Raw genomic sequence first — 19,844 nt, forward strand, 5'->3', positions numbered from 1 at the left:
CATGCAACAATTACAAAAATGATGATGACAACCACTCCGCTGGCGATGACCCCAACCGCCAGCAGTAACGACTTGGTGAATGAACCTACCAATCAAAACGGCAAACGTAGAGTTAGACCGAGGTGTGCTCAGCTGGGCACCATGCACATGGAAGGAATGAAATGGGATCCATCCCTTCTATAAGTCGATGAAAAAGCTGGCATGCATATGAGATGGGGCTTGTAATTACGCTGACCTTTCCACCTATATTACTGAAAGGAGGAACTTCCTCCTTCCTACTTGTCCCCAGCCTGTTTTCCACAGTAATACAGCAATGGATTTTATAAGTCATTCCATTTTCCAATATGGATTTTCATTTTCAACATTAAATAAAATCAAAGGCCATCAAAAGTGACCATGGATGCAATATGATGGACATTGCTCATTGTCATTGAGGAACCTTTCTGTTAGCGAGCTTCCTCAGCCAGAGGTAGCTGTTATATTCTAAGAGATGGGATAATTCTAATCCAGCTAACATAGCCAGTTACTGTAATAAAATGCTTCAGAAACATTTGCCTGATGTGACCCTGTTTTAATGCCTCAGACTTTGTGTGACTCCAGGCTGAAAATTAAAGGGTGGGCAAGTTTGTTGAACGGGAGGGTGATTTGTTGAGTAGGGTAGGGTTGTGGAGAGGGTGGTTGACTGTGGTGGGGGCTGCTGGGGAAAAGAGATGTTGATGGGGATGAGGGTGGGGGTTAGTTAGACGACGTGTGCTCAGCCGAGCACCATGCACATGGACGGAATGAAATGGAATCCATCCCATCAATAATTAGATGAAGAAGTTGGCATGCATATGAGATGGGGCCCGTACTTAGGCTGATAATTCCACCTATATTATTGAAAGGAGGAACTTCCTCCTTCCTACTCAAGTTTGAGAGTTGTTCAGTGGTGGGGGGGAGAGTGGTTAAACTGCTGAGATTTCCCTGAGAAAAGAGACGACCCATCTTCTTACAAACTCTGCTTGTTGCAACAATTGACCCTCAGACGGTTAATCCACAGATCCCATTGCTGCCTTGGAGGTCACAACCCCAAAATCTCATCCTATGATCCCACCCCGCTGTGTGGGAACCCTACTTTAACATCAGTAGGGTTTTAATAATGGAACTCATTCTAAGCGATAGGTCAAAGTATTGCCTTTACAACAATAGCTTTAAGTAAAGGCAACCAATATGGATATAGATGGGGAAGATCTGACAAAGATCTTTGACCCCTTTGAGGATGTCGCAGGTACAGTTTATTGTGCAAATCCCAGTGATATTAAAGTAAATTCACTGATCCCTATCTCCCAGAGAGAACTGACTTCAAAAAGAATGGCAGTCAGAGAATTGCCTCTTCAATATTGTGCTCCCTATTTAGAATCTACAGCACAGAGACAGGCCATATTCCATGTGAGTCAGATCCTATTCAAATGACCTCTTTGCGCACTAACCCATAACCATCAATTACTTTCTCCGCTATGTGTGAATCAAGTCTCACTGAAATGTGGGGTGGTGTAAAAGGCATATGGGACACTTGCCTTTATCAATCGAGGCATAGGTTACAAAAGTAGGGAGGTCATGTTGGAGCTGTATAGAACCTTGGTGAGACCACTGCCGGAGTACTGTGTGCAGTTCTTGTTGCCACATTATAGGAAGGATGTGATTGCACTGGAGGAGGTGCAGAGGAGATTCACCAGGATGTTGCCTGGGATGAAACATTTAAGTTATGAAGAGAGGTTGGATAGACTTGAGTTGTTTTTGTTGGAGCAGAGAAGACTGGGGGGGGGGGGGCCACCTGATCAAGGTGTACAAGATTATGAGGGGCATGGACAGGGTGGATAGGGAGCAGCTGTTCCCCTTAGTTGAAGGATCAGTCAGGAGGGGACATAAGTTCAAGGTGAGGGGCAGGAGGTTTAGGGGAGATGTGAGGAAACTCTTTTTTAACCAAAGGGTGGTGACAGTCTGGAATGCACTGCCTGGGAAGATGATGGAGGCGGGTTGCCTCACATCCTTTAGAAAGTACCTGGATGAGCACTTGGCACGTCATAACATTCAAGGCTATGGGCCAAGTGCTGGTAAATGGGATTAGGTAGGTAGGTCAGGTGTTTCTCACATGTCGGTGCAGACTTGATGGCCTGAAGGACCTCTTCTGCACTGTGATTCTGTGATTCTGTTAAATTTATCAGTAAGGGCCTTCACTTCTTTGGAGTGGCTGGAGAGGCTAGGATTGTTCTTAGAACAGGGAAGGTTAAGTGATAGAGGTATTCCAAATCAGGAATGCTTTTGATAGAACAAATAAGGAGAAACCTTATTAGGGAAGACCTGCCACAATTAAGTGCTCAAAAGGCACTTAACAGGACAGAGTTAGGTCTTTCCTAGGATTTAGGACCACAGTGGTGGGATTCCTGCCCCTGAGAACTGCTGACCAGTCAGACGTCAGCATCTCTCCAATTCCTGTCAGCACCACTGGGTGTGATGGCTGCTGCCGGTAATGCACTCACCAGAGGCCTAGGATTGATGAGGGACCCAGGCCAAAGGTGAGTGAAGATAGGATGGGGATCATGGGGAAGGGGCCACTGGCTAGAGAAAAGGACGGGGTCAGAAGAAAGGGCAATGGGTCTCTCTCAGAAGGACCCCACTTCTTAATGCTGGGTCGCTCAATCAGGCACTGAGTGTCTTTGAATGAGTAACCCCTCTGCAAGCCCACAAGCAAACCTGACAGTGGCAGTGGGATGAGGCACTTAAGTGGGCATTACTTTCCACCCAGACCAGCATGCAGTTCTAAAACTATAGCCAGAGCTCCATGGAGGAAGTGGCGAGCCATTTAAATCTCCATTCTGTTCGGTGGGACCGTAATATCCTACTGGGCAGGAGCAGCTGTAAAACCTTGGCCTATTTCTTTAAGTGCTCATTTAGGCTTATTTAGATAATCTGAATATAACAGAACTAAAACAATATGTTAAAGGCAAAATACTGCAGATGCTGGAAATCTGAAACAAAAACAAAAAATGCTGGAAAAACAAAAAATCTGGCTAAAGAAGGTGCTGTTGGTGACATTAAGCGTAGAAAGCTAAATGTGATAATAGCCAAACCTGGGTAAGAATTCTGAGTGCTCTACTCTACTTTTAGTTTTCCCCTTAGCATCTCCTTTAGCCAGTACCACCACCATTAACACTCCTTTGACCTTTTGTTTATGACATCTTTGTCAATCTCTCCTTTTACTCCACCTATCACTGGCCTTCTATCCAGCTTCACCTGTTCTGTCCCCCCTTAAACAGTATATATTTCACCACATTTTTACTTCTCTTTAGCTGTGAACAAGAGACTTACGGACTCGAAATGTTAACTCTGTCACTTTCTCCGTAGATGCTGTCAGACCTGCTGAGTTTTTCCAGCATTTTTTGTTTTTGTTCCAGAGCTAAAACAATTATCGTTGTTTGAAACAATTTATAACTGTAATGTTAAAGAGTTGGTTTTTAGTGTGTGAACAGAAGCTTGAAATAAAAAACCTGCCCAGGAATACTGAAAGTTCCTGGGAATGGCTGATAATTCAAGGACTAAAATGAATAACTTAGAGATACTTACTCTTTATTAACCCAGAGAACTTTTTTTACACGTACCTGGTGGGCACCTCTCCGTCACCGACACTCCGTGCTTATTCTGAGCTAGGCACGAAACACAAAAGCTTGCTGTTGTTTCCAGTCTCAGTGTACTAACTGAATGAGTGCCATTGAATTCTGACTTTATACTGACCCTGGGATCAGTGAGATTTATACTGTCGTCACTGATCTTCCATGTGATGACTGCAGGAGGACTGGCCTCAGCAATGCACTTGTATAGAACTTCTTGGCTGATTGTGACTTTGTCAGGTTTGTCTGCAAGAGAAAATGAAGCCGCTTGTGTTAAAGTCTTGTCAATTCCATTGTTAAAGTTAGGAGAACCAAGTGATGGGTATTAATTAAACACATATAAATAGGAGATATCTGGGACACTGGGTTGAGTGGGAGGAGAACTATGAGACTGAACAAGTAAATAAACTCTCTCAATAAAGAAAATACCTGTGTCTTGGTTTTGATTTCACCAACCAGCTTGGATCCTATGAACACATTGGAGATTTTGCTTAGAATGAATGAACCATTGGCTCAGTGGGTTAATGTTCACAGTTGACACTGGACAATGTAAATAGGTCCTGGATTCAAGTCTTAATATTGTATTCAATAAGTAATTTGAACCAATGTAACATCAACAGTTCTATTACTGGCCTCAGAGCTTTGGGAAGAAAAGCAAAACAGAATTTCCTTTTCTGATCACTTGGGTGTGTGTGTGTACATGTATCCATCTGTTTTCTGCCTGAATGTGTCTGTGTTATGTGCATGGGTCTGTATATGTCCATGTATGTTTATGAATATGCATGTGTGCAAGAAAGAACCTCAGATAAGGAACAAGAGTGGGCATAGGAGATATGTTATAAGAGATAGTGAAGTGTTTCTCGATTGACTCCTGCTCTTCTGTCTAGGCTTTTATGTCAGCATTTCATGGGACCTCTAGAAGTTGGCCTGCATTATATTTCATGAGTGTTTTCCTACTCTTTAGTTTTGTTTCTCAGATACCTCATTATCCTTGAAGCATGTATAGGCATCCTAGGCTAAATCTTACAGCTCTCAGTAAAAGGGTTGGTCAGAAATCTGAGCAAGTAATATTTTATGCTGAACTAGTAAATGGTTTATGGCTGCTGATCTTACACATGTTAACATATTGGTGAATTTTCAGAAAGATGGAAAAAGAAGATGGATTTGCAACCAAATTCACAAAATCAATCAGGTTAATTGATTGTTTGGATCCTGCTATTTACTTGTCCAGAATTAGTAGATTGGCGGAGGGTGGGGAGTGGGTTGGGGGTGGGGGAGGTTGTTTGGGGGGCAGGGGGGCGGCAACAAAATTATCAATTTTCTTCATGCTTAGATTTCAGCTGCTTGGTCAATCTACCAATTGATTCAATTGGCTTTTGGTTTTTAAAATTTATTCTTTCACGGCATCACTAGCAAAGCCAGCATTTGTTGCCCATCCCTTGTTGCCCTTGAACTGAGTGGCTTGCTAGGCTGTGGGTCTGGAGTCACATATAGGCCAGACTGTATAAGGATTCCTTCCCTAAAGGCACCTTAATGAACCAGATTGGTTTTTATGACAATTGATGATAGCTTTATGGCCATGAACTAGTTTTCAATTCCACATTTATTAATTGAAGTTAAATTCTACCAGCTGCTGAGATGAGATTTGAACTTATTTCCCCAGAGTTTTAGACTGGGCCACTGGATTCCGGATCCAGGGAAGTTCCCATTACGCCCCTGTCTCCCCCAATTCACATTGATTCATTCACATTGAGCTAATCAGAGATTTGATTGATGAATTAACAGATTGGTATTCATTTCACTTCATGTTTGCCTGATGGATTTTTGATGTATGTACCGCTGATGGCTGACAAAGAACCATATAACTTCTTTGCGATCAGACATTCAGGTGTGGCACTTCTGATATGAATGATTCAAAGTTTTAAATGTAGAAACAAACTTCCAATAACATTATTAGGGCATATTATTATGTCTTAGGCAATCCACCAATGGTAATCACTCAAAGAGCTCAGAGGATAAGGGCACTGCAAGGATGAAGAAATGAACTGCAATTCTATAGCACCTTTCATGGTCTCAGGCCATTCCAAAATTGCTTCATGCAATTAAGTACTTTTGAACTACAGTATAAAACATAGGGAAACGTGGTAGCCAATTTTTACACAGTAACATCCCACAATAACCAAATCATCAGATTTCAGTGATGTACTCTGACAGATAAATATTGGCCATGACACCAGGGAGAACTCTTCAAATAGTGTCATGGCATGTTTTACCTGGGATGGAGGACAGGATTTTAATGCCTCACGCTAAAGACAGATTGCATAACATGTAATTATGTTACAATCATTAAAAAGTTCCTTTATTCCCTCTGACCCTCTGAACTCCAGTCCCTGGTCTGTCCTCAGTTAGTTGAGTTTAAACTGAGAGGCAATGAGATCATCGCCTTTGTCCTTAATGGCTTGTTTATTAAGGGTAAGAAAGAATGATGGTTCCTGCTGCAGACCATCAACTCATAAATGATGTTGTAAAGGTAATGATATTAGTTGATGCAGGATCATGCTTTACCATAATTGCTTCCATAGTAGAATAGCTTTTCAGCAATCACCGCACAAGGAACACCCAAAGGTGAAGATTCTCAACAGGAACAGAGCTGAAAGTAGATCTGGCACAGGTAAACCAGCAATTTTGGCAGGTAAAATAGTAAATGAGCAATGGAGTGGGGGTCGGCAGCAAAGCCAGGGGTTTGGCTTCCTGTGGGCACCCCCCTTCATGATGCTGGGTCCCTCAGCTTAGAGTGCCTTCGAATAAGGGACCCACCACCAACCCTAGAAGGCCGCAGGCAATCTCGACAAGGTTTGCTGGGTGGTTTCCCACCATGGCGATTCCCCTGCTCTATGCTGGTTGAATATTTAAGTGCTACTTAAGACCCTCAATTGGCCTTTGGGCGGAAAGGCCACCTGTAAGCCTTCCCACTCCAGGTTTAATTGATGGGGGAGGCAGGAAGGTGGGAAGGTGGTAGGGTCTCTACACTGCTCCCTCCTGCCCGATCACATGGACACCTCCGAGCTGGTTTCCATGGTGGGGGAGGGGGGAAGGACATTAAATTTCATCTCGTAATTCAGGGCAAAATGTATTATCACTTGTCAAAATATATGGGTAAATAACTGATAGCCAGCACAGACTTACCAAAGACAAATCATGTTTGCAAACTTGACTGATTTCTTTGGTACAGTAACGGAGAGGATCATTGTAGATAATGAGGTTAATGCAGTGTACCTGGACTTCTAAAAGGCAGTTGATAAAGTGTCACATGATGGACTTATTAGCAAAATTAAACCTTATGGGATTAAAGGACATGGGAAGTGTGGATATAAAATTGCCTAAGAGACAGAAAGCAGAGTGCAATGATGAATAATTACTTTTCTGAGCATGTCCTAATGAATATTTCCAGCATTCTGTTTTTATTGCAGATTTCCAGCAACTGCAGTAGGTTGTTTTTGTCCTTTAGTTGTTTTTCAGACTGGGGGTTAATATACAATGATGTACCCTAGGAGATGAACTTTTTGAGATATATTAATGACTTACACTTTTATACAAGGCGTACTTTCAAAGTTGGTAGCTGACACAAGACTCAGAAATGTAGGAAGCTATGGGGAGGTAACAGATTTCAGGAGGACATGTGAAATTGATTAATGAAATAGGCAGATAAAATTTACCACAGTAAAGTGTGAAATGATACATTTTGGAAGGAAGAATGCGGAGAGGTGATGTAAACTAAGTGGTACAATTTTAAAGAAGATACCGGTATAGAGAAGCCAAGGGTTCACATACATAAATCTTTCAATGTGACAGAAACAAATAAATAAGGCTCTTTCACAAAAAAAACATATGGGATTAATAAATGTAGATTAAGAGTACAAGAGGGTAGCAGGGTTATTTGAGACCTCAAGAGGTGATCGTCTCCACCCTTTTGCCAGTCACCCCAGGGCCAGGTGAGTGCCCCATGTCCAGGGTTACCAGCCATAGCCAATGGCGGGACTAACAGCTTTTCAGTGATGATGGCGGAAGAGCTGGAACCTCGAGGGACAACGACTGCTCGCAGGCAGAGGATCCTTCGGGAAGCGGGCTTGTGCCTCCTTTAACAACACACAAAGAAGGCAATTGGAAACTGCCTCATGTATTCTTTTCATTAGTCATATTGCTCACTGAAATTGAAAGTGGGAGAGTCCTACGAGCATCTGAAGAGGAAAGCACAAGATGGCAAGGTATGGAAAAATGAGCAGCAGCAGATCACAGCTGCACAGAGGACAAAAACAAGTGAAGCTTAACTGTGACAAATCAGTTAGGTTTTATCTGAAACATTAGGCAGAATTTTCCCAGCACCTTGGTGGTGGCTTTGGAGGGGGGACGAAGAGGTGGGGAATTTGTAATAAAACAGCAGCAAGATGTATTCCCACTTCTCCACAGATTTCTCGGAGGTGGGAGCATAGCAGCAACAGCAGTGCGCTCTGCAGCAGAGGGAAGATAATTCATTGATGTAATTCACAGGCATTTCTCGAGTAAACCGCAGTTTTGCTGAATGTGCTTTGGACATCAGATTTTCTGCAGCTCAGAGAAGGAAGTCAGAACACCATGAGATGAATATGAAGTTTTAACTTTCAAAAGGAAACCACCAAATCTCAGGTCATCCGCCTGCAAAGTTTGCAAATGGATGCACCTCACCTGAAGTCAGATTCATCAGGTAGTACAGGGTGATAAGGTTTGGCTGTCAGTCACATCATCATTATCATGCCTCTATCTTGTTACAGCATTTGCAACACTAACTCATTAAGTGCAGGCACTAGTTGTGATTAGGAGCAGCTGATTCTTATTGGGGTGTGGCTATAAGCATGTTGGCTTTGCAATTAGAGACAGCAGGTAGGATTCTGAGATGGGAGAGTCAAAATGAAGTCCATTGAGGCATTCTCTGAAGACCAGGCTTTTGGCTCGCATCTTAAAGATTGATAACATCCCATTATTTGGCTCATCAACCGTGGGTTGCAATGTACTTGAAGGCTATCAGGTGACTTCAATGGGTTATATCAAGGCCAAGACATAGCACTGAAGATCTATGATCTAGCAACTGAATGAGGAAAACCAATCAATTCTTGTTCTTTGCTGCCTGGTAGCCTATCTGAAGTAAATGACAATTGCTGTTCATTTCCAGATTCAAATTCTCAAAGTGCCTTGGTGGAACTCTCATGATCTGAGTATTAGTCCATGCCTCTGGAGAGAAGGTGTTGGGTGAAAGGGTTGCCACCAGTTGAACTTTACTCAGCAGCTAAGGTTGCAATGTCAGAAGGGTAAAGGGAGAAAATCAGCAGGAACAAATAAATAAACAAATACATTTGGCTTCCAGAAGGAAAAAAAGAGAAGCAGTGTGGGGGGAAGCTGTGTGGAAGGTCTGTACTCATGTGATACAGGGTTTTCTGAATAAACCTATGGAGAGGAGAGACTGACTCCAGCTTCTTCCTTTGCCAGGTGAATGTTCACCGAATTAACATCTTGTGCTGCCCTCTAGTACTCCATTCAAATTAGCAAGACAAATCCCCCCCAATGTGGGGCTGCTGGTCACCCTTCACTTTGGGCGCTCTGATAAGCCTCACACCTCCACAGCCTGCCTGCCATATCAAATTGGAAGGCAAATGCAGAAGTACCTACTAATTGGTCCTCACCTATAAAATTAAGCCTGCGATACATTACTGACACGCGCAGTGTCATACCCCGGAAATCTTCCCGACATCAGGTTCTCGACACTCGTGGCAAAGATCAGCCCCTTTGTGTCCAAATCAGGCCACCATTTTAGCAAGGATGTCAGGGCCTTGGAGAAGCTGCAGAGATTTATTAGAATGTTACTGGAGCTGAGGAACCGAGGTTATGTGGAAAGGCATGGGAAGCTGTGGTTGTTATCTTTAGGACTGAGAAGGTTAAGTTCAGATTTTTTAAAATATTCAAAATTATGAGGAGCTTAGATCGACTAAACAAGGTGAAACAGTTTCTGCTGTTAAGGTGATCAGTAACCAGAGGGCACAGATTCAGATAATTGCCAAGTGAGCTGGAGGAGATACAAGGGGAATATCTTTTTGGGCATCGTCCTGTTTCATGTGGAATGCACGGCTTGAAAAGGTGGTGGAAATAGAGTTAATGGTAGCTTTCAAATAGACATTGGATAAAATACTGAAAATAAGAGTTTTCAGGGTTACAGATGAAGAGTGGGGGAGTGGGACTAATTGGAAAGCTCCTTCAAATAGCCCTTGCAGGCATGATGGGCCAAATGGCCTCCTTCTGTGTTGTATGTGATTCTGACATCCACTGGGGTGATGACTGTCGCTGCTGCTCTCAGATCTGAGTCAGCAACCAGCTGAGAGAAAGGGAAAATAAATAGAAAGCATAATACCAGGTATCAGATCATACCAACAGGTATGATCATATCATGAAGGGAGGGCTCCTCATCAATGAGAGAAATGTTTCTCCCTTGTCCGTCAATAAAAATAACCCAGTTAGGAGCTACATAGCCCATCTCCTTGTGAAAATATGAGCAGCATCTTCCACCAAGCTGGGAGTTTTTTTGTTAATTGTTCTTGGGATATGAGTGTCTCTAGCAAGGCCAGCATCTTATTGTCCCTAATTGCCCCTCAGAAGGTGCTGATGAACCTTCCTCTTGAACTGTTGCAGTCTATGCGGTGAATGAACCCCACAGTTCTCTTAGGGAGGCAGATTTAGAATTTTGACCCATTGATGATGCAGGAACAGCAATATATGCCTGAATCTAGGTGTTATGTTACCTGGAAGAGAAACTGAAGTTAACGTACCTACTGTCCATTCCCTTCTACAGGCTTGAGGTTGTGGTTTTGGAAGGTGCTTTTGAATTAATCTTGATGGGTTGCTAGTGCAGAGCAAGATGATTTTCTATCTTCCATTATTGTGCTTCAGCTCCTGGACTGACCCAGAGTCCTTTCAGGCAGCTGTATGATACAAACTGCAAAAACAATGCAAGAGGCAACCCTACAGTGTGAAGGGTCTGATAATCTTTCGTCTAGCAGGTCTTCCCATGAAGTTTCCATACTCCTGACCCCAGACATGGTTTATGGTAAGATAAGTAGGATCTTTTCTTTTATTATTCATTTACAGGATGTGGGTGTCGCTGGCTAGGCCAGCATTTATTGCCCATCCCTAATTGCCCTTGAGAAAGTGGTGGTGAGCGGCCTTCTTGAACCACTGCAGTCCATGTGGTGTAGGGAGGGAATTCCACGATCTTGACCCAGTGACAGTGAAGGAATGGCAATATATTTCCAAGTCAGGATGGGAGTGACTTGGAGGCGAACTTCCAGGTGGTGTTGTTCCCAGCTATCTGCTGCCCTTGTCCTTCTATATGGTAGTGGTCGTGGATTTGGAAGATACTGCCTAAGGAGCCTTGGTGAGTTTCTGCAGTGCATCTTGTAGATGCTACTGTGTGTCGGTGGTGGAGGGAGTGAATGTTTGTGGATGGGGTGCCAGTCAAGTGGGCTACTTTGTCCTGGATGGTGTCAAGTTACTTGAGTGTTGTGGGAGCTGCACTCATCCAGGAAAGCTGTGGTAATTTGAGGTGCAATACACCTTTAGGAGAATCTGAGCAGATTGACCGCATATCTGTAAGACCCAATTGCTGTGTGGAGTGGGCTACAATGTTAAGGATAGTTTAGAGTAGGGTCCGGTTGGAGATGTGCACATCATGTTAGTGCTCTGTTACCTGTGTAAATAAACAATATGTGCTTCATTTTATATTGGTCTCTGTGTCTGCAGTATATCGTTGCCAACTCACCAGCCATTGGATAAGCATGCAACCGCATTCGCGAGCAAAGCGACTGAACTATAGGACATAGCAACTGACGACGAGGCAAAACATGACCAGTCTATAACACCAAGGAAAGCTGCGAAAACTCAACTGATGTAAATCAGCCGTGCCTTGCAGGCCGATTGTAAGTACAGCCCTCACCATAGCTGTCGAAATTATCTCCCTCCAGTATGCCACAATTTGGACGCGTCAAACCATTTGATCAGACCATTAGATCACATTATATTGAACGTTTTTCTTTTTGGCCAAAAACAAATCATGGGAGGAAAAGAGGCGGGCGATCCACTTGTTGACATGTGGCAGTTAAACATAATGGCCTAATTCGCAGTCTAACGGTACCCAACACTTCAAATTCCAAGAGCTTTGATGAGTTGGTGAGTCTTGTGAAAAGCCACTTTCAGCTGAAACCCTTGATAACAATGCAGCATTTTAAATTCAATTTGAGGTGTGGCACCCCTGGAGAGACGCCCATTTGCTGTGTAGCAGCCTTAAGACAATTGACAGAGCACTGTGAGTTCAGGATGTCGATTATTGATATGTTAAGAGACTGGTTAGTGTGTGGGATTAATGAAGACGCCATTCAAAAGAGGTTGTAGCCAGAAACAAATTTAGGCTTCAGCAAGGTGCTGGAGTTGGTGCTCGTAATAGAGAGCACAGTCAGGGACTCAGAAGCAATCAAGGGAGCACAAAATGGTGCCGTCCATTGCATCAGGAGGGAACCTCCGGCTAGAAATGGTGTGGAAGCGCAGGGCTCTGGGGAAAGGTGGGAAATAGCTGCCATTAACAGACCAGCAAAAAGCAATGGTTTAACAGAGAAAACCCACATTAATAATGGCAGAATTGGAATCAGAAAGCCTGTAAATGAATGACAATTTAAAAGAATCGAGTGTTTCTACTGCCATTGCAATGGGCACATTATGCACTAATGTAAAGAAAAATTGAGACAAAATTTCAAACAAAAAGGCAGAAATTGTGAAATCCACATAATAGAGGAAGCAGAGGAAACAGTCAGACATTTATTCACTATACGACTTAAAATGGGTAAAAGAGCCAATCTACGTGACGGTGGAAGTCAATGGAAAACCCATCCGAATGGAGGTAGATACAGGGACATCTACCTCAGCTATAGGGGAACATACATTTCAATATCTGAATGGAGGAAGCCACTCAATAAATCTGGAAAATTCAAATGTTAAGTTAAAGACATATACTGGCGAAGACATACGAGTAAGGTATATGCAAGGACCCAGTACACTATGGAAACCAGTATGTTAATTTACCCCTAATGGTGATAGCAGGCAGAGGACCACGTCTCCTTGGTTGAGATCAGTCTTGAGAAATTACTGAGCTCTCAATCGGAAGCAGGAAATGTTGCTGTTTGGAAAAAGGAATACGTAAAGACAGAACAAAAGGAACTCGAGGAGCTGATGCTTCAGGATAGAGTTTGAATTGAAGTCTGTAACCTCCAAAATGAAAAAGAAAACCTGCTGAAGGACTATCGCATGTTGCAAGATTCCCTCAGATCATAATTTGTACTACTAAAATGGTATGAGGAAGAACAGAAATAATTCTGCATATCTCTGGCTGAGATGAAGAATCAATTAGCCAAGAAAGCACAACAATACTTGATTCCCCAAGAAACAACTAACAAATATAAAAAAGAAATGGAAGAGCTGAAGAATCAGCTATGTGGAAGTAAAGAAGCTTTAAAAATGGAGATCCCTGAGTTTTCAAAGGAACAGACAGATGAGGAAATGCTGGAAGACTCAACCACCGAGTTCACTGAAGTTGAGCTCATACCTGAGGCTAGTCTGGTCAATAGGGAAGCTGAAGAGGAAGCCGAGATTAAAGTCAGCACTGCCAAAAAGAAAACCCATCAAAAGATGACATGTAGGAAGAGAAAGTGGAATTACTAAAAAGGCCCCTGAATTTATTTTACACAATAGGCAGTTGATCATTTTGTGTCACATTTAGCCTTGCCCAACATCCTTATTCTCAGAACTTGCCTGACAGTTGCCCTTCATTTTATTGAACTTGGAGGGGAGAGGCAGCAGGAGTGCAGGCGATGGGGCCCGAAAGAGAGTGAAAGCATTCCCATTGGAGTCTACACTACAGGTAGATGGAATTCCTCTTGCTTTGGAAGTACCAGTAGGATCCATTGAGCCTGAGAGAGTCAAAGAGACAAACTTACAGGCTCCCACTGAGGAGCCTAGTGGACAGATAATTCCTGAGAGGGAAGCCTCAGATAAACCATCCACAGTTGTGGAACTATGACGGTCAACATATTTGAAGAAGCCTCCAGAGAGACTGAATTTGTAAATAGTTTATTTATGTAAATAGTTAATATATTGTCAAGGTTGTAAATTGTACTTTCAAGTAAAGGGGGAGGGATGTGGCAACCTGAGGTGCAATAGACCTTTAAGAGAATGTGAGCAGATTGACCATGTGACTGTATTACCCAATTGCTGTGTAATGTGGGCTATAATGTTAAAGGTAGTTTAGAGTAGGGTCTGGTTGGAGAAGTGCACATTATGTTAGTGCTCTGTTATCTGTGTAAATAAACAGTATGTGCTTCATCTTATATTGGTCTATGCATCTGCAGCATATTATTGCCAACTCACCAGCCGTTAGATAGCCATACAACCGCATTTGTGTCCAAAGTAACCCAACTGTAGAACATAACACAAGCAGAGAGTATTCCATCACACTCCTGACTTGTGCTTTGTAAATGGTGGACAGGCTTTGGGGAGTCAGGAGGTGAGTTACTAGCCACAGGCTTCCTAGCCTCTGACCTGCTTTTGTAGCCACAGTATTTATATAGCTGGTTTCTGGACAAACCTAATTCAGCATTAGCTAACACGGAGGTTGTTCCAATGAAAACAGCATAAAAGTATTAAAGGGTGAGGAAGCAACAATTAGAGCACAACCATCTGCAGTTTAACAACTGTCCCTTTAAAAAATTGCTGCAGTAATGTTCTTGATTTGAAACCAATTATTTTCTTGTCTTTTCAATGTGACGTACATTTTGTTCAAAAAGAGGGGCCTGTTAATTATAGCCTTTTCCACAGTCTCTGAACATCCCAAAGCACTCTGCAGTCAATTAAATAGTTCTGAAATGTACTCACTTTGGAAGAAACATGGAAGCCAATTTTCACAAAGCAAGGACCCACAAACAACAATATGATAACAACCATATAATCAGCTGTTTTCAGGACCTAGGTTGAGCGATACATATTGGCCAGGACATCTCCTGTGTTATTCTTCAAAATAATGTCTTGGGATCTTTTACTCCCACCTGGTATGACAGATGATGCTGAGGTTTAATGTCTCAACTGAAAGATGGAACCTCTGAAGGTGTGATGCTCTCTCAATACTGCTTTGCATCCATTGCAAAGAGAGAGTTGTGCTGTACAGAACCTCTCCATTCCTAACCTAAGAGAGGTTTATACCGTCACTGGATCGAAGGAGGAAGGAGTGTTCTGGTTACTCTTCAAGGTTACTCATCATCTTGAAGACTACTCATCGCTGGAATTATTTTTCCTATGGAATATATGTATAAGCAAAGGACCACAATGGATGTCACAAAGCTTGGGGAAGAAGTAGAACATACCCTCCTAATATAAAACCAATATACTTCTGCAAAACAATAGGTACTTATCTATTTTTGTCCATTTTTTGCCCCACTGCTGAGTTGAAAATCCCTAAGTATTTATGATTAAAAAATCAAATGGGAACAAAACAATATGGAGCAGAGTTCCCCATTATTATTGCAAGGTGTATTGAATCTCACGGGTGCAGTGCAGGGAAGAAATTTGGTTATTAGTTTGAGGCACAGGGAGGTGTGACATTGGCATCATGGACTGGTTGGGTTTGTTTTCTTCCCTTCATGAGATGTGGGCGTTACTGGCAAGGTCAGCATTTGTTGCCCATCCCTAGCTGCTTGCCATCCCTCGTGACTTGGTAGATCATTTCAAGGCGCAGTTAAGAGTCAACCACATTGCTGTGGGTCTGAGCCACATGTAGGCCAGACCAGGTAAAGACGGCAGATTTCCTTCCCTACAGGGCATTAGTAAACCAGATCAGTTTTTATAACAATTGATGATAACTTCATGGTCACCATTACTGAGACTAGCTCTATAATTCCAGATTTATTAATTTAATTTAAATTCCACCAGCTGCCATGGCAGGATATAAACCCATGTCCCCAAAGTATTAGCCTGGGCCTCTGGATTGCTAGTCAAGTAACATAACCACTGCACCAACATCTTCCCTAAATGACACAATTGATTCCATGAGATGAATTGCATAATTTGGCTGTACGATCGGGAAGTGAATGTTGGACATCCTAACCAATACAATGATGCTATGTCAACTTCCCCATTGCAAGTAAGTAAGTTGCATTCTACACTTGACTGGGTTTTTGGACTTGTATAAGACTACACACAGTCATACAAATCCATTAGCTGAGCTCCCAGCATTTGCTCAACCTGGTGGCATCAACATTGATAGATCTGTTGTTGCCTGCTGGTAGAGTAACACTGACACAGGCTCCTGGGCAGCTCTCAATACAACAAGAATAATTCTTGTTCAAAACAGCAGGATCAGCAGACTTCAAGATGTGTGGGAGAGCCATATATAGACCAGAGCAAGCAGCAACCCTCCCTTATGGACATTGGTTAGCTAGTTGGGGTTTTAACAAAAACTCAACATGTTTCACCATCAATTTTCAACTGGTGCTAGTGTGAATGTTTTCAGATGTATTGAATTACAACTTGCTTATAGTGAGATGCTGATACAGTACCATACCCATCATCGAAATACTTCCTTTAATCTCTGGGAACATGAAAATCCAAATACTCACATTGCACATCAATTTCCACTTCTGAAGACAAACTGCTTCCCAAATAATTGGTGGCCATACAGTTGTAGAATCCAGAATTCTTCCTCGATATTTTTTGGAATAACATATTGTTGCTCGCAGTATTTAGAACCTCTGTTCTATTTGTGAATCGGTCTTTCTTGTACCAGGTGTAGTTAGCTTCAGGGAAACTGTTGCCGACACATACAAGTGTAACGCAGTCACCTTCTTTAATTTCTTCCTGTGATGCATTCACAAGAAGGGCTGTGTTTTTTGGAGGGTCTAGAGGTACAAAAAACCATCACTGGTCAGTGACATTTAAACCATGTGAAACACAGCGTTATAACTTGTGGGTAACAATATAATACAGAATTGGAAGAGCCTGTTGTGGCAAGTCATGTAAATCCCCATAATGACTGCCACAGGTATAACTGCAGATAGGTTTTGACTTCATGCAACTTAGAACTTAGTGTTTGTGACACTTTCCCTCTAGATTACACCAACTTGAAGCAGAGTCCACACTGTATTCCCATAGAAAACACCACAATTCACCTTCTGTAGGTACCAAAATGCCTCTCCATCTTTATGTATAATACACCACCCATAAATATCAGGTACTTCACTATAAAGGATTAAACAGCAGAGAAGCAGGCCATTTGGCCCAACCAGTCTGTGCTGGTATTCACACCAATCTCCCCCCATTCCATCGACCACATCTCGGTCTTTCAGCTTATCTTTCTATTCCCTTTTCTCTCATGTACTCATCTAGTTCCCTTTTGAAAGCATCTAAGCTATTTGCCTCAGCCTTTTCCAGTCATACTGAGCTTCACGTTCGCTCTGCGTGAAGAGGTTTCTCCTTATTTCACTATTGGATTTATTAGTAATTATCTTGTATGTATAGTCACTAATTTTGGATTCTCCCACAAGTGGGAACATTGGGCTGGATTTTATGCTCCCCTGTTGGCCGGTTTGAAGGCTGGGGACGGATGGGGAGCACATAAAATCCAGCAGTTGACTTTCCCACCACCTCCCTACCCACCCCCAACCTGCCTGAAATTCTATGGAAGCAGTGGAGCACATTAATAGCAACTTAAGCGCCTCATCCTGCCGTCGTTGGTATTTTACCCGTGCTGGGGGGAAGACGGCAGCATGAGAGAAGCCTGGCAGCTTTAGCTGTGCGGGCTACATTTAGGCAAGGGCAGCGGAGGGGGAGCCTCCTTTACAGGCTCACTAGTCCCATTGGAGGCACACCCACCCCCCACGACCCATTCACCCCCACCCACCTGCAACCCCTCCTCAAGGTCATCACTCCCTTTAACCCTACCTCCTATCCACATGAACCCAGAGGCCTAGCCCTCTTACACCCCTTGCCTAGACCCCAACGCTGGATTTACCTGAGCTCCTCAGTGCTGGGGAATACCTGCAGTCCCAGCAGCAGCCACCACTCCTGTCTGGCGCTGCAGGGCTTACAGAGCTGCCAGCTCCCTAAAGCGGAACTTCCTCCTGAGAAAGGTGGGAGATGCCTCGCCTTAACTCAATTATCATTGCTCCCAGCGTTAAATCGTGGGCAGGCTCCCCCATCCTCTGACCTTTTAGCTGCTGAGGTTGGAGATGGTTGGGGTGGACGAGGATGGGCAGAGACTGAGGTGGTCAATAAAACCAAACCCATTGTCTCCACATTTGCCCTGTCCAACACATTCATAATTTTAAAGAGCCCTAACAGGCCGTCTCTATGTCTTCTTCTTTCTAATGGAGAATGTCCCAACCTGTTCATTTTTTCTTGATAGCTGTAATCTCTAGGATTTGCCACCATCCTTGTAAATCTTTTTTTGCACTTTCACCAGCACTTCCCTGTCCTTTTTGTAGGGTGGAGACCAGAAAAGCACAGTTTTATATTGAGTTACTTGTTCCTCTCCCTCAGTGCTGCACTGGAGTGTCAGCTTGAATTATGTACTGTTTTTAGAAAACACAACACCTTTTGATACCCAGGATGGCAGTGCATATTCATACACAATAAATCATCCGTAAGCACAAGGTTAATTAATGCATACTTGTACACAACACTCAATCTATAGATACCATGGGTTGGATTTTAACAACTCTCAGGGGACAGGCTGAGTAAAAAAGATGAGAGATGGCGTGAGATGTTGGTGGGTGGCTCTGCCACCCAGAGGCCAATTAAGCCACTTAAATGGTCAATTAAAGGCCTCTTCCTGCCACCTCTGGAATTTTATCAGTGGCATGGGAGCCCTCAGCCATATGGAGAGACTGTCCAGTGAACTCTGGCAGTCTCCCAGTGGGCTGAGGGCTGGGGGCCTTATGCCCCTTCTCAACTCCCGGCGCTCCCTCATCCTGCTATCTGGCTTGGTGAGCAAGTTGTATACAGTGTTGCCATGGACCACTTGTTTTCTGCCACCTCACCTATACGCCCCCTCACCCAGAACTTCCCCTTCAGATTTTCTCTTTGCAGGCACCCAAGAACTGTTGTGTGCCTAACAACAACAGGGAAGGAGAGAGAGCAATCACAGCACCGCTGAAGAAGCACTTGACCAGGAACACACAGCTACCAGCTCAGATACAAGCCTGACATGTACCTTCGAGATTAATATGGAGGTGGGTCTCACCAGGCACAAGTGGACTGCAACAGGCTGCAGGTGAAGGATGGTTTATGTGCCAACTCACAGGAGGGCAAGGTGGCAGGGGCAAGATGGCAGATGAGTTCTGCGGCAGATGAGGGCCTCGTTAGGCGTGGGCGTTCACACTAAGATGCTGGGTGCATTGGCTGGCCTGGATCTCAACCAAAAATTGACCTCTCTCGTCCTTTACCATCTGCACTAAGGCCTTCAGTGCTGCAGCAGAGAACCTGGGAGAAACATATCAACAGCAGTAGGCCATTTGGCCCCTTGAGACTGCTCCACCATTCAACTAGGTCACGGCTGATCTTTTACCTCAATGTCATTTTCCGGCACTATCCCCATACCCCCAAATACCTTTAATATCTAGAAATCTATCCATCTCTGTCTTAAGCATACTTAATGACTGAGCTTCCACAGCCCTCTGGGGTAGAGAATTGCTCTACCACTGAGTGAAAAAGTTTCTCCTCATCTCAGTCCTAAATGGCTTATCCCTTATTCTGAAACTCAGCCCCCCTGTTCTAGACCACTCCCCCAGAACAGTGGAAACATGCTTCCTACACCTACCCTGTCGAGACCTGTAAGAATTTTGTGTGCTTCAATGAGTTCTTCCAAAATCTAGAGAATATGGGCCCAGTCTCCTCAATCTCTCCTCAATGGACAATCTCCCCATCCTGGGAATCAACCTGGAGCCCTGTCTCTGCTCTGCTGCTTCACTGCCTCTCTTTTGTCCTCCTCAGGAAGCCAATTCCAGTCTCTGCTGAACTCAGGATGCGTCTCCCCTTTAAGGGGTATGGTCTGGTTTTAAGGAATGCAGCCTGGCCTAGTTTTAA

The sequence above is a fragment of the Carcharodon carcharias genome, chromosome 8 (assembly GCF_017639515.1).
Source record: "Carcharodon carcharias isolate sCarCar2 chromosome 8, sCarCar2.pri, whole genome shotgun sequence".
NCBI lineage: Eukaryota > Metazoa > Chordata > Chondrichthyes > Lamniformes > Lamnidae > Carcharodon > Carcharodon carcharias.